General features: G+C 45.3%; 1 long non-coding RNA gene across 1 annotated transcript; it reads right to left on the bottom strand.

Annotated features, from left to right (window-relative positions):
* Window positions 1-6712: 6712 nt before the first annotated feature.
* On the bottom strand, window positions 6713-10216 carry 2210039B01Rik (RIKEN cDNA 2210039B01 gene). The gene is made up of 4 exons (NR_044985.1): window positions 10128-10216; window positions 9558-9630; window positions 8458-8503; window positions 6713-7543 (listed from the first exon to the last, which is right to left on the bottom strand). It is a non-coding gene; the product is annotated as an RIKEN cDNA 2210039B01 gene (long non-coding RNA).
* Window positions 10217-12303: the final 2087 nt, after the last annotated feature.

Genomic DNA, 12303 nt, shown 5'->3' with positions numbered 1-12303 from the left:
ACTGACTATATATACCTCCAGCCCCACAGAATGCAGTGCTTCTCCTCTGGCCTCATGGGCATTAGAGATACATGTGACACACATTTATATATTCAGGAAAGACACCCATAAGTCATACACATAAAACAAAAACAGATAAGTCTTCCTTAAAAGCATTGAGAGGTATACTGCAGGCTCATCTAACCCTTGCCACAGATATGAGGACCAAGCGTGGATCATGGGACCTCAGTGGAATGGCCTCATTTCTGACCACACGCCATCCACTTCTTCTCTCTCTGGTTTGCAGAAATGGGGATTGTTATAGCACTTACTGCAGCTCTCTCAGTGTGGGAGGATGTTTAATTGTTTTCTTTTTTAATACCTATATCACATCCTTCCAGAAAGAACTCCAAGGAGGTTTTTCCTGGTTTTTGTAGCAGAAATTAACACTCATCGGAGCTAGTGTTTTGTTTTGTTTTGTGAACGCAGTAATCCATCTTCCCTTTTCCCCCACTAGGCTGAGGAGGTGACCCGGCAGCTACCACCACCAGAAAGGCCTGTCACCATCCAGGGCAGCTACCACCACCAGAAAGGCCTGTCACCATCCAGGGCAGCTACCACCACCAGAAAGGCCTGTCACCATCCAGCTCCGTCTTACTCTAACAATCAAGTGCCCTTGGCTTTCATTCTCGTGCCTGAAGCGTTTGTTGTTGCTCTATCGAGTTGTTTAAGGCCACCAGCAATCGTTCTGAAACACTACTGAATACTCATAAGCAGTTTTAAATTACTTTAAGAAGAGGATCTGCCAAATCAGGGAAATCAGAGTGACACGGTCTAGATGCAAAAGGCAATGAGACATTGATCAGAGCGGGACTGGCCATGAAACTCTTGTAGTGACAGCCTCTGGGGACTGGGCAGACACTGGGACCTGTTGGTCCAGAACCTCACCTGAACCTCAGGGAGTCACTGCTGGAGAGGACTGTAGGCAGTGATCCAGGGTGCAGCCAGAAGCCACATTGTGCATGGAGGGCCACATCCCTCACACCCTGGAGTACTGCCTGCAGAGAGTGAGCATCCACTCTGACTACTCTCGGGTTAGCTGGGCCGTCAGTACTGCTGGGTCTGTGGGAGCTGGTCAGCGGGGGCCCTGGGCCACTTCTTCACCCTACCTGTGACCCTTGACCTTTCTGCTGTCCACTCCCATCCTGCTTCTCACACTCTCGGATCCCCTTCTAAAGGCAGCCGGAACTCACCATTGCTGCCCTGTTCTAAAGGTCGCAGAACCCACCATCGCTTCCCAACGTGCTCTGTAGCAACTGCTCGCCTTTGTCAATGCTAAACTTGAGGCTCCAGGGTATTTTACTTATACAAAAAAATATAAAAATAAAAGAATATCATCTTCTCATCCGGAAGAGACACAGTTTAATTCTGTAACACTCACGCAGTTGTGTCTCTAGGTCAGAAAGAATCATTGGAGTATCTCAGAAGGAGGAAATCAGTATATTGAGTTTTCTCCACTCTAGCACCAAACAATCAGAAAACATTCAAGGCTCAGGAGACAGAGGCAGGGAGAGTGTCAGAAGTTCAAGGCCAGATTAGGCTACAAGACAGAGAAGAAGGGGGAGAGAGGGCTGGGGAAATAGGGGAAGAAGAGTGAAGATACTAGAGAGAGAACAGTTCACAGTAGAAACTAAAACTGTAAAGAGCTATGAACAACCTACACAGAGAAGACAGACTCTACTGAAAGACAGATCTGTGAAGATATCTACTGCTGGTTGAACCAGTATCATAATAACACCAGGTGTTTGGAAATAATGTCAAGGGTATCTTCAACCAAAACACCAGCAGTATCTTTTAAACATGAAATAATTGAAGCCTATTTGAAATATTCGCTGTGTGTTTACTTGTGTATTCTCCTAGAAGTGTAAGAATGAGAAATTCCTCTTAGCAGGTCTTCGATAGCAATGTTGTTCTGTGGTTATTAAAGTAGCGCATAGCAGGATAAGAATAGGCGAACTCATGATGAAAAAAAGTAGTATCTAGAAATGAATTAAATAAATAAAAGTTTAATGTGACAAAGAGATATCCTGAAGCCAGTGATGAAAAAATAAGCCATTTATGAATGCTATCAGGACAGTGACAGATTACTTAAACATTGAGTTGGAATTAAAGTTCCCCCCCAAATACTCAAAATGGCATATATATATATATATATATATATATATATATATATATATATGTGTGTGTGTATGTATATATATTCATATATAGTGTGTGTATGTGTGTGTATATATGTATATATATATATACATACATACACACACACACACACACACACACACACATATATATATATATATATATATACATATATATATATATATATATATATATATATATATATATATATATATATACTGTTGCTCTCTTCAGACATACCAGAAGAGGGCATCGGGCATCAGATCCCATTACAGATGGTTGTGAGCCACCATGTGGGTGCGGGGAATTGAACTCAGGACCTCTGGACAATGCTCTTAACCACTGAGTCCCAACATTCCACTTTTTAACCAAAGTAACTTACAAAATGCAAAAGTCTTAAGTATAGAAATTAAGGCCCTAAAACTAGTAGACACGGCACAGGGTTCCATTACCCTGGACTGGAGAACAGTTGTCTAGCAGGCCCCCAAGGCAAAAGTAATGAAGACTTTAAAAAATTTGAAAGCATAAAATTTTAAATATCGTGAGTGAAACATAAATGATAAACTGAAGCAATCTGTGACAAAAGCTAGCATCTCAAACCCTTGGAGAGTTATTCTATGTCAACTAAAAGATAGGGCCAGACACCCGTGGGAAGTTTAAGTCAGAACACAGTCCAAATGCTTCAGAAAGAACAATTGCTGGCTGAGCAATGCCCTCTCCCCACTAGACATGAAGCAGATGCAAAACTCCAGTGTGAGACACAATCCCCTGTCAACTTGGCAAAGATTTAAAAAAAAAATAATGAAAATAATAAATGCTACTGAGGGGGAGGGGCTGGGTTGGCTCAAGCATCAGAAAGATGGCCTTTCAGCCAGCAACTCTGTTCGTAGCTGTCAATTCTGATCAATAACTATGGACATGCAAGGATTTAGCTGCAGGAAAAGTCACCAAATGAATTCTTTTTGGTCATTTACCTTGACAAAATAACTGCAGAAGGACTGTGCTTCCATATACGCTGGCTTCCGTATACACTGGCAGTCTTTTGGTAAATGTTATTCAGTTATCAAACATTATATGGGAGGACTGGGAGGAGGCTCAGGGGGTAAGAGCACTTCCTGCCTAAGTCTGAGAATATGAGTCCATCCCTGCATGATCCTTGTAAGTAAACTTGACTTGCACAACACATTTGTAGCAGACCCACTGCTTGGTTTCATGTGGCTCACTGTCACTGACTCTGTTGCCTGCCACTGTCCCTTCCCCTAACTGGAATGCCTGGTTGGGCCTCAGTGGGAGAGGATGCGCCTAGTCCTGCTGGGACTTGATGTCCGAGGGCAGGGTGGTATCCAAGGGGGGGCTTCCCCTCCTCCACCCCAGTTTACAGATTATAACTTTGTCCTGATATTTACTTTATTCTATTTCAGATTCTGATAATGTTCTGAGATAGTATGCTACATAGCCTTGCTGGCCTCTACCTGTCATCCTCCTGTCTCAACCTTCCAAGTGCTAGGATTACAGACATAACTATGGGTGTCACTGCACCCAGTTAAACTTCCTGAAAACTTATAAAATGTTTAGTTCCTTTATTCCTGACACATAAGTAAGAAAATCCTAAAGTTTTCAATAAGTTCTGTCACTGAGTCAGGATGTAGTCAGGAGGTGACGTCTTCCCTAAACTAGCAAGTTTCATTCCATCAGGAACAGTACGGCTAAGGAGACAGCCTCTGTCTGCAGATTGTCTGGCTCTACAGAGACTGTTCTATCTTTGTGTCCCCTTCCTATTTCCAGTCCTTGCCTTGGGTGCCGAGTCCCTCTTACCTGGTACCTAGGACAGCCCATTTCAGTTTGGATTCAATTCTGTTTCCTCTTTCCAGAGGTAGATTTCCTGTCCTGATGCTGTCTAAAAACTTGCCCCTCCCTTATTTGGAGTCTCTCCTATCCATTCGCCAAGCACTAATTCTCTATAGGTTGAGACCAGTGCCATCCTTGTGGGCTAATCTGCTGCCTTTAATTTGGCCATTCTATACTCAATACTTCTGTCATTTATGACCTACTGGGGCCTAGCTCGGTCCCATTTTCACCTTACACTGCCCCCTGCTGTTCAGCACACGCAACCGTACTCACTGTTATTGACCTCCACTGTTCACAGGAGACTGGCAACAAAGGGAAAAGAAGTTGTGTCTGTTTTGAAGCTCATTTGCTTCAGTGCTGGTTAACTGAAGCTTCTGTAGAACCTCCACTAGGGGGCACCATCCCATAACTTTTGAAACAGGACGACTGCTGACTGCCAATTCTTAATGAAAATTGAAGTCCAGGCACACAGAATTTTTAGAAACTTTTCTGAACACATGCTGTAATTTTACGAAGCCATTTAACTTGACTCTTTTAAAATAAAAGCTGCCCTGTGGGCAGAGCAATAGGCAGCAACCTTAAGCAGTATAAACCTATATAAGGGAACACCAATTAAAAACCCAGACTCCATTACTATAACATAAATAGTCATGAATTACATAAAATACAGGCAAGACCTTAGTCCAGCCAGACAAGTGAAGTTATTTTTACTTTAGCAAGAGAAATAGATATGCAAAGGTTGGCTTTAAAACAAAGGCCTTGCAAAAACAAAAATTAAGAGCAGCTCAAACATTCTGGGGTTCCTCGCATAATAAGTACAATGGAATGACTGATTCTATTATCTCTGAGGCACAAAAAATTACCAACAATACTACAAACTAGTTCAAATTTGGAGTCTTTTGTGTTCTTTTAGGAAAAAAATGTGCCAAGGTACTATAGGGTAGCAGCTGAAATACAGGACTCTAGAAATAAGTTGACCTTTGAACCCTCTCTTGCTTACCACTTTGAGAACTTGGACTCTCTCTGGGACTCCCTTAGGTAAAGTCCTGGCTCTGCATCCCTTCGTTGGGAATGATGACTGAACCCGCCTCATTGGTTTGTGTTCTGAAGTTGATGATGTGCAGGAGACCCTCAATAAATGGTAGCTTTTTCATTCAGTGGGTGGTGGTAATGAAGGCCTTTTAAGGTGTTGTCTTAGCTGGGGTTACTATTGCTGTGATAACACACCATGGCCAAATGCAGTGTGGGGAGGAAAGGGTTTATTTTGCTCACAGTTCCATGTAACCGGTCCATCATCAAAGGCAGTGAGGGCAGGCACCTGGAGGCAGGAGCTGATGCAGAGGCCATGGAGGGCGCTGCTTTCCGGCTTGCTTCCCATGGCTTGCTGAACCTGCTTTCTTATAAAAAGACCCAGGACCACCAGCCAGGTATAGCACCACCCACAGAGAGCTGAGCACTCCCATGTTAATTATGAGAATGCCCTGAAGGCTTACCGACAGCCAGGCCTTATGGAGGCATTTTCTTAATTGACGTTCCCTCCTCTCCAATGACTTAAGCTTGCACTTTTCATTTGACTTTCGTTTTACATACAGTTGACACAAAACCAGTACCGATGACGAGGAACAGCAATGTTACGCAGAAAGAGATATTAACTATCATTTTAAAACGGTTTATTTATTTTTGTTCGGTGTGCTTTGGTGTTCTGACTGCATGCATGCCTGTATAAGGGTGTCAGGTCCCCAGGAACTGGAGTTACAGACAGCTGAGAACCGCCATGAGGTTGCTGAGGATGGACCCAGGACCCCTGGAAGAGCAGCCGGTGCTCTCACCTGCTAAGCTATCTCTCCAGCCCCCATCATTTTAGTAAACACAGTCATACCGGTAAGCAGTTATAAAGGTAGACGAGAATTAAGCTTGGCCACAGTCACACAGGCATTCCCTCACCTTAGGTAAAATCTGGACTTTCTTAATGCCGGGCCAGCGCCCTTCCCCCATATCATATGGCTCTTCCAGTATTCGACAGCTTACTAACAGGACTAAATATATTCCGTGGCTAAAAATAGGGTTTTTAGACCAACTTTTGCTGAAGTAACAAAATGCACCGTGTGACAGTTTGGAAGAGGATTCTTGCACAGATATTTAAGAATTTGGATTTTCCCAGGTGGTGGTAGCACCGCCTATAATTCCAGCACGTGAGAGAGAGGCAGAGGCAGGCGGATCTCTGTAAATTCAAAGCTAGCCTGATCTACAGAGTGAGTTTTGGGACAGTCAAGGCTACCCAGAGAAACCCTGTTTTAAAGCAGCAGCAGCAACAACAACAGAGTTTGAAATTTAAGCTCATTTCTTACTTTAGATATTTAGATATTTTATCTTTAGAAAATAATATAAAAGAAAGTTACATGCAAAAACATTCACTACCACATACCTTGGAATGCTGAAAAAGTAAAACTCCATATGTTCAACAATAGGAGAGCAATTAATGATGGCAGGCCTATGCGTTAAGGAATTGCTAGGGAATGACAAGGAAGCCTGAGATAAACCTCAGCAGTCACCCTGCGCCATGGGTGCAAAGCCCTCAGCTGATCCCCAGTGCTGGGGAAAAAGGAAGGTGGGAAACAGGTTGTTAGAGAGAAAGAAGAAAGAAAGGAAGAAAATGAGAAAGAAGAAGACGACAAAAAACAAGGTAACATTAAAAAAAATATTTATTTCATTCCTTTCATTATAAAAGGCAGTGATCTGGCAAGTAGAGTAAGAATGTATTTTTAATCCTGATTATAACCAATTAAAACTAATATTTAACTTGGTTAAAACCTAGAAAATAGAAAGACAGAGTGAGGTAATTTTAGAAGTACTTAAACGTGAAGTTTCTTTTTCTTTCCCTTTGAGTGTTAAGGGTAACAACAAAGGATGCAGAATGAATGCATTTCTTCATGTGGCTGTTACTAAGGAGTTCACATGATCCAAGCACCCTTTAGTACTTAGTACATGATGATAACATGTATAATAATGAGGAAAGGTGTAGTCTCCCCTCCCCCAGCCTGAAACCTGCTTGCTCAGGGGTGGAGCTTCCTGCTCATTCGTTCTGCCACGCCCACTGCTAGAACCTGCGGAGCCACACACGTGCACCTTTCTACTGGACCAGAGATTATTCGGCGGGAGTCGGGTTCCCTCCCCCTTCCTTTATAACTAGTGTCGCAACAATAAAATTTGAGCTTTGATCAGAATGAATTTGTCTTAGCTCCGTTTCTTCTTTCGCCCCGTCTAGATTCCTCTCTTACAGCTCGAGTGGCCTTCTCAGTCGAACCGTTCATGTTGCGAGCTGCTGGCGGCCGCAACAGAAAGGCCCGAGACCAGAACGCTGTCATGCAGCCGGTTCCGAGGGACACAGGTATACATCAGTCCCCAGGTTTTCCGAATTCGAGAGCTGGGACAGGAAATAGCAGACCAGAGCCGAGAGATTTGAGGAGCTGAGATAGGTAAGGTGTTGTGGTAACACGAATTGTCATCCGGGTGTCTCCTAACGTAAAGGGAAACGTGTCAGAGAAAAATGTTCAAAAAAAAAAAAGAAAGAAAGAAAGAAAGAAAGAAAGAAAGAAAGAAAGAAAGAAAGAAAGAAAAGAAAAGAAAAGAAAGAAGAAAAGTGTCTCTTGTCCCTGTGAATGGAGCCCAGTGGGGTTGAGAGGGGCTTCCTGGTACATTGGTGTGGCTTCTGTAGTAACAGCAAAAAACGCAGGCAGCTCGGGGTGATACTGACCCAGTAGAGAAGGAGAAGGGTATACAAAAATCTATACAAATCAATACAAATATTTTGGAGACTAGTTGTTGCTTCCTATATATAGTGAGACTATCTCAGACAGACCCGCCAGCGATATAAATAACAACACAGAGGCTTATTAATATTTTAAAGCATAGGCCTTTTGCCGAGCAGGAGGGTAGTCTAATCCTGGCTCCTGGTACTCCGTCCCAGCACCTGGCCAGGTCTACCTCTCTGCTCCTCTCTGGTCTGCCTGTTCACCTCCAGGTCATCTGGCTGAATCTCCCAACCTCGCCTTTTCTCCCAGTGTCTACTTCCTGCCCAGCTATTGGCTGTCAGCTCTTTTTTAAAGCCAATCAGATACAACTCTAGATGGCCTTAGGCAGGTGAAGAAGGAACAACTATTTATAAAACATGAGCCTGGCAATGGGTCATTAGCTCTCTGCTGGTACAGAATTAACACTTGAATATACAGAGACACATCTGCACAGAGTGTACCTCAACAGCCCCCTTAGTCCAAAAGAAGATACAAGGATAAACTAAGGGTCCAGGAGGACTGAGTCATGTTAGAACTGTTGCTTTATGCCATGCGGCCATCTTAAGATGGTGGCGTCACATGCCATGTACAACCTTCCTTCAACCTTAGTAAAGATGGCTGAAGCCATGTGGTTACTTACCTCTTGTTGAGGTTATTTGCCAAGATGGAGGAGAGCCACATGGTTGCTATTTAAAAACATATATTTACATAAACAAGGGTTGAATCACAAATATAGGATGCTGCAGCAAATTAAAATTCCTATGTATAGGTTTTAACTATAAACCTTTTGTTATAAAGTTTTAAGCCAAATTCTGTTACAGATTCTTTAACCAAACCCAGTGAGTTTACAAATCTTGAGATAAGAATTTACAGCAGAGCCTTAGGAGGTCAGGGGTTTTATGGTTTGTTTGTTTTGCTTTGTTTTTGAAAACACAATGCAAAGAAATCATAGAGATGAACGATTTAAGAATGGAATATTATGGAACCATAGAGATAAGAGATATTGGGATCATTTGCCTGTATGGTGGCAGAAGTGGCTATAATCTGGGAGAATTTGCAGAGCAAGTGTGCTTGCTGACTGGGGCCATTGATCTGTACTGAGGTGAAGCTGTAGTAAAAAAAAATCTGAGCCCAAGCAGGAAGAGAGAGGGCAGCAAAACAGAACCCCATGATCAAGGGACGGAGGGAGGGCAAGTTCTTATGAACTCCAAGAGGGAGGTGAGAGGGAAACAAGCTGGCAGGAGCTGAGGGACTGCACCGTGGGACTGCAGGTGGGCTGTAGTTCCTGGGGGAAGGCATGGGACATGGAGGGGTGGCAGCAAGTGTCTTTAGTAGAGACCCTCAAGGCTGTCCACATGGTGGGTTGCCCTAAGGGGGGGGGGGGGTAGCAGGAGGCTGCAGGAGACAGAGAGATACTTCTGGAGCGCCAATTGGGAGAAAGAAAGGAAAAGAGTCCCAGGCTGCTGTAGGCAGAGCTGCAGCTCCTGATAGAGACCCAAACAATACAGCAGGAGGGGCGAGCAGGAGAAAAGGGAGGCAGTTACAGGGGTGTATAGGCTAGAGGCAGAGCAGGCTGCAGGAACCAGCGCCCACGTGGAAGGCATAAAAGGCAGAGCCCAGGGAGACAGGAACAGTTAGAAAGCAGGGGGAGAAAGCAACAGCTGGAGAGCCAGACTCCAGAATTTGGACTCAAATCTTGTGGGTGGCCGAAGCCATCAGAAACAAATGATCATTACGTACCTTAAGAGAGTCAGCTCCGCAGCTCAGTCCGGAACGGCCACGTTCCCCAGAAGCGAGCTCATTTATACCATTCCTGTGGTTTCGGCACAAAATAAACAAGTAAAAGAAATAAAAAGTAAAAGACAAGGAAACGTGACAGGTCCTGGGTACAGTGAAGGAGGTTTATTATAGTTATATGGGAGAGCACAGGCAGGGGCAGCAATCTCTGGGAAAGGCCAGAGTGGCCATAACCAGACTGAGCTGTGCCTTGTGAGGAGAGGGGGAGGAGAGAGGAGAGAGGGGAACCAGGTACAGCAGCCAGGAGGACCAAAGGTTCAAAGAGAGTGGGTAACCCAAATGGTTGGATTATATAGGAGAGAGCAACCCAACCCCCTAGATGGAGAGTTCAGGATAAGGAGTGGGATACAGCAGCCAGGAGGGCCCTGGACCAGGTAGGGACTGCAGAACTGCGGGGAGAACCTGGTGGCCAGGTCTGTGTTGCTATGTTAAATGGGCACCTGTCTGCCTTGTCCTGGGCTGGAGACCTAACACATCCGGCTTGACCTTTCTGTTGTGTTTAATCCTACTGACCGTTTTATGCTCTGAAACCTCCACCTCTTTCTGCTCTGGCTTCCCTATCCGTGAACGAGTGTGCTGCTGCCTTTACACCATCCGGGAAAGCTCTGAGTTCCCCGTGTGAGCTTGCAGGGTGTGGTGGCCGTGTGACTGTAGACTTAAGATCCATTAGATAAAGTCGTGAGAACTGGACTCCTTCCTGCAGCCAGGATCACACAGAAGGGTGAATCAATGACATGGGGTGGGTGGAAGTCTCCAGAAGGGTAAAGAGATCTGTCTATTCTTTTATTAAAAGATTAAAAGTGTTAGGGAAACTTTTTGACCCTTTGGGATTCGCTTTTGTGGGGTAGAGGAATAAAGGTAGAAGTGAGGACAGCTGTAGCATTCTCTAAGTTAGCACTTCCAAGCCATAGTCAGTCAATGGAACAAAATCAACCTAACGTCACTCTCATCCACATGTGATGTGACCACATGCCAGCTACTGGCTATTCTGTTCTTATTCCTATGTACTACGTGCCTGCCTCAGGTTTCTATTCCTGTGATAAAATACCAGGACAGAAAGCAACTTGAGAAGGAAGGGCTTATTTCAGACTACACTTCCACACCGCAGTCCATCATCAAAGAACTCAGGGAAGGAACCCGGAGGCGGGAACTGAAGCAGAAGTCATGGAGGAACACTGGCTTGCTCAGCATGCCCTCATCCCTTCTCCATGACCTCCCCGCCCAGTGGGGGCTCCGCCCACCGGGGGCCCCGCCCACATCAATCATCAAACAGAACAACACCCCTCCGGCTTGCCCACATCTTCTCCATGTGGTTCCTTCTTCTCAGATAACTCTAGTACAAACAAACAAACAAATAACAGCCGGAGAGTGCCTTATTAGACTACTAAGATTCCAGTTTGGCCTAATTGCCATTTCTTCTACATTGTTCGGCACAGGGCTGAAGACTTGGAAGACAACATTAAAAATATTTCCAACAGCTCTTAGTTTTCCAAGTCTCTTTGGATTTGGATAAACGGGTATGCACGAATAACAGAGAAAGCACTTAAGCTATTCACACTGTATGAGCTGCAGGAGTGTACTTCTGTACCTAAGGAAGATTCCATGCATAGCCCCCTGTGCCCTTGTGTATTCTAACCAACCCCGAGACAAACAAAAACAACAAACAAACCAGCCCCAAGGCCCAGGCTGGTTGGAGTTTTCATACAGCCTATACATCCTTCTAGTTCAACTAGGACCAAACACGCAAATGTCCTTGGCTGTGGATATCAGCGAGGCCCTCCAGGGCCTTGGGTCGGGCCTTTCTCTAATCAAGAAGATCTGAAAAGAACATCACATTCAGGCCACAGCATTTTTTTTTCTCATTGGTGGTTCCTCCCACCAGCTAGAGAAGACATTCAAAGGCTGCAAACTCTCCCAGTCATTGATTCTTAATAAATCATTTTATTTTTACAGAACTTTTCACCTTTTGTAGTTATTAAACCAGACTGGAGCATTTGGCTAGGAACTAATCCCCCCCTTACATAAAAAGGGGAGAATAAGAACTCCACGTTGAAATTGATACAGCTACCACAATGTAACTCCCAGGGCACTGTATTTTGTGCTTGAAAACTAAGTGAAACCCTACTTAAGACTCACCCTTTTCCTTAAATAACGAGGATTAACAGCCTTAACGAGGTAATAAATAATCAAGCCAACAGAACCCCACCCTGGAGCAAGCTCTGGGGTGGAACTTTCTTGTTTAAGTCAGGCTTGTGATCTGGGGAAAGTTGCTCGGGCCCTGTGGAAGGAGACAGGAACCTGACCAAAGAGATGACCCACTCTGAGCCCATCACTTGCCCACGGAGGAGCGGGAGAGCTGGGAGGAGGAGGGGAGGAGAAGTGGGAGGAGGGAGAGAAGGAGGAATAGAGAGGAGGAGGAGTCAGACAGGGAGGATCGAAGGGCCAGAGCCTGGTGTGGTGAGGAGCCTCGCCCTGCTCACCTGGGAAGGGCGCCATGCAGGGGCGGAGCCAGTCCCAGGTCACCTGGGCGGTGGCGGAACTGAGCAGTCCCGGGGCAGAGGCAGCGCGCCCCGCAATCGGCCTCACCTGCGTGGGGGGCGGGGCTGGCGCACCTGCGCGGGCGGGCGGGCTGGGGGCGGGGCCGGGGAGCAGCCGTCGAGCTGAGCAGGCGAGCGGAGGCGGGAGGCTC

This window comes from Mus musculus, chromosome 12 (genome assembly GCF_000001635.26).
Source record: "Mus musculus strain C57BL/6J chromosome 12, GRCm38.p6 C57BL/6J".
NCBI classification, from domain to species: domain Eukaryota; kingdom Metazoa; phylum Chordata; class Mammalia; order Rodentia; family Muridae; genus Mus; species Mus musculus.
The sequence above is the reverse complement of the archived record's forward strand: the minus strand, read 5'-3'. Positions and strand labels throughout refer to the sequence as shown.